Genomic DNA, 4095 nt, shown 5'->3' on the forward strand with positions numbered 1-4095 from the left:
TCCATTTCTGTTCTAATGCGTTTGCTCTTTGGACGACCTTTCGTGACTCTCCGCATTAGTGGATTGTGACACACCTTAACACCTTCATATTGTGGCCAATATCCTTGGTTTGGTATGGGTTGGAACACTTCATCATAGACTTTTAATACCGTTTCCACTTTATACACATAAGGTTTTGTGTATAGCTGACCAGAAGCTAAAATTGATGCGTGTCATTTTTCCATGGTTGGAAATAGTGTCCCTAAGTCGATTGCACCAAAGCAGTGGTGGGAAGGTTGCGCGGGCCTTTTAATACTGCGTTGGTTGACTCCACAAGGTTGGTTGTCATCTGACCCCAACGACTACCTCCATCGAATGCTTGAATCCAATCTTGTCGAGGTATGTTGTCTAATCATTTCAAAGCCTCTGGATTTAGCATGTCGATTTCTCTACGGTAGTATCGATATGTAGACTCGTTGATCGAGTAACCTGTATTAAAACAGTAGACAATTATATAAATTAAGAATAAAATTATTAAAAATTACACTAATTATAAAAATTAAGAATGAAACTATTACCCATAGAAATAATTTTTTTCTTCAAAGCATCGTCTTTAAATTCCCTTGTAAAATTTTGTGAAATATGTGGACGCTGAACATATGCTTTGACGGAGGATCTTGCCACCCATTATTCGGATTATTATAAGCACTCTTAATAGATTCATGTCTATCGAAAATCAAACAAATGTTGGCCTGTGGAGTGACAAATTTTCTCAAATTTCTCAAAAAGAAACTTCAACCTTCTTTTGTCTCACCCTCCACAATATCATAAGCAATAGGAATTACGTTGTTGTTCCCATCTTGTGCAACTGCTACCAATAGAGTTCCTTTGTACTTGCCGTACAACCAAGTCCCATCAACTTGTACCATTGGTTTGCAGAAGATAAACGCAGATATACACGGAACGAAAGCCCAAAATAGTCTATGAAAAATCCTTATCCCATTTATCAAACTACTCTCATGATAAGCTGGGATGATTTCCATTTCTATTTTAGTTCCTGGAGCAAATGTTTTCATAACCAACAACTATTGTGGGAGTTGATTGTAAGACTCTTCCCAGTTACCACAAATTTGTTCGATCGCTTTATTCTTTTCCACCCAGGCCTTTTTATAACTAATTGTGTAGTTATGTAAAGCCCGAATCTGAGCAACAATTACCTTCACTTTGATTGAATGATCCACTTTCACAACTTGCATTATGCTTTGACATATCATATTAGAATCGAGCTTCGTATGATCTTGTGACAATGCAGAATTTGTGCATGTATGAGGCACATTCAATTTACCAATATCCCACAATTCACTTTTTTTGCGTTTTGAAGCTCTGCATCTAAACAAACAATTTGGATCTGAACAATAAATGACATACCTTTCTAAATCTGACTTTTGTACCACAAAATTCAATGATTGTTTTAAATGGTAACGCTTGATTGCATGTACGCATTCATCTTTGTTATGAAACTTCATTCCAACTGCAAGAGTCCCATCTACTATTGGGACTTCGTTAATGAGCAAGTGATCAAATTCACTTGATTTCTATTGAGTATCTAAATTGATGCTCTTCAGGTGAGATGGTGGATCGAAATCAGGTAGAATAGGTTGATCTTCTGCTTCTATATCTTCGTCACCATCAATGTCATCGACAAAATTATCAAATGATTCATCGAAATATGTTTCATCCTCTTCACTATAATCACTTAAATCTTCCTCGTTGATACTATGTAAGACACTAAGGGGAAGATCGCATTGTGGACTTGTTGGAGGAGATTGATGATGGAGTTGAAAACTTTCTGGATGAGTTTGTTCTAATTGGGTAGAATATGGTTCGTAGTGTTGGGATGGAGGATAATGCTGTGATGGAGGATAGTGTTGTGATGGTTCATAGTGTTGTGATAGAGAATATAAGTCGGGTTGATAAGGTATGTTTGATGTTGATGATTGATCAATGTTTGTTGATGGAGGAGCAGACTCAAAGGTAACATATAACTCGATGGTGCCGAGTTGTGACCACTGTGCATAAACATCAAACATCAACTCAACATCTTCATCGTCGCAAATCTTCATGAGTTCAAACCTTGTTATATTTTCACCAAAGAACACAAGGTGTCGATAAACTATATCACTATCGTGACGTTGTCACCGAGCTGTAATTTTTTTCTAATGACATTCTTTAGACGAGCAAGGTTGCTTCATGAGTGTACTTTGAACGCCTTTTTATAGTCACTTACGAATGTTTTTCCTTCAACTCCATCAACAATTGAACCATTGTAATAAACAATACAAATTACTTGTTGAGCAGCCATGACTAAATGATTGATTGAGTATGAAATGGTAAAAGGTGTGGTGAGAAGGTATAGTGAGATATAAGGTGTGGTGAGAAGGTATGGTGAGATAAAAGGTGTGGTGAGAAGGTATGATGAGATAGAAGGTGTGGTGAGATAGTCTATTTATAGAACTTTTTTAATATTGAAAATTGATTAGAATAATGTAATTGGTTGAAAATATATCACAAGGATTGCCTTCCATTGATAATTTAAATCCGTTGATAACTTTTATTCAATGGACAAGATTAAATATTGAATAGAATCATCTAATTGGTTGAAACTATATCACAAGGATTGCCTTCCATAGATGATTTAGATCCGTTGATAAATTTTATTCAATGGACAAGATTAAATATTGAATAGAATCATCTAATTGGTTGAAACTATATCACAAGGATTGCCTTGCATAGATGATTTAGATCCGTTGATAAAATTTATTCAACGGACAAGATTAAGTGGAATGGCGTAACTGATATGGCGTGGCCTGGGGAAGCGACTTCTTGAAGAAGTTGTGGCCTGGGGAAGCGACTTCCTGATGAAGTCTTGACCGCATGTGAAATAGTTCCCTGAGGAAGCGACTCTATAAATACTTCCTTTCTCAGATTTTTACTCACAACTTTTTCACTTTCTCTGCATCTTTCACTCATACATTCAACTTCTTCACTTTTTTTTATTATGGAACTATCTACAAATCACATAGCTGAAATCAAATACATTCAAACATTTGTAAGTATCTTATTAATTGTTTTATTTTATTTATTCTGATTTATTTTATTTTATTTATTTAATTAGTCTCATTAATTGATTGTTTTATTTTATTTATTATTAATTTTTTATTTGTTTTATTTTATTTTATTTATTTAATTAGTCTCATTAATTGATTGTTTTATTTTATTTATTTTGATTTTTTTTATTTTTTTTATTTTATTAGTCTCATTAATTGATTATTTTATTTTATTTATTCTGATTTTTTTATTTGTTTTATTTTATTTTATTTATTTATTTAGTCTCATTAATTGATTGTTTTATTTTATTTATTCTGATTTTTTATTTGTTTTATTTTATTTTATTTATTTATTTATTTAGTCTCATTAATTGATTGTTTTATTTTTATTTCTTCTGATTTTTTTTCTTTTTCTTTTATTTTAATTTTAATTTTTTTATTTATCTAGGCTCATTAATTGTTTTATTTTTATTTATTCTGATTTTATTTAATTTATTTATTTATTTAGTCTCCCTTAAAGGATAAAATCAAATGTCAAGGTCATGTAAACAAAAAACCAAATGATTCCATATTACCATATTTACATGCGGCTGGCTGGCTTCGGTGAAGTGATAAAACTCGGAAATTATAAGATAGATGTCGGTCTCATTACTGCTATGGTTGAGAGATGGAGACCTGAAACTCACACGTTTCATCTTCCAATAGGTGAGTGCACAATAACTTTGGAAGATGTTTATTACATTTTAGGATTAAACGTTTCTGGTTTACCTGTTAATGGTTCCAATTTGGTGCAAGTAAAACAAATTTGTCAAGATTACTTAGGAATTATCCCACCCGATGGAGCAACAAAATGTAATTCTATTAAATTAAAGTGGCTTAAGGATACATTTGAAGATGTTGGTGAAAATGCATCTGAATTAGAAAAACAAGCATCATGTCGAGCATACATCCTACGTATGATCGGAGGGTTATTGATGCCTGACAAATCCAACAACCGTGTACATCTAAA

This window comes from Cicer arietinum, chromosome 3 (assembly GCF_000331145.2).
Source record: "Cicer arietinum cultivar CDC Frontier isolate Library 1 chromosome 3, Cicar.CDCFrontier_v2.0, whole genome shotgun sequence".
NCBI lineage: Eukaryota > Viridiplantae > Streptophyta > Magnoliopsida > Fabales > Fabaceae > Cicer > Cicer arietinum.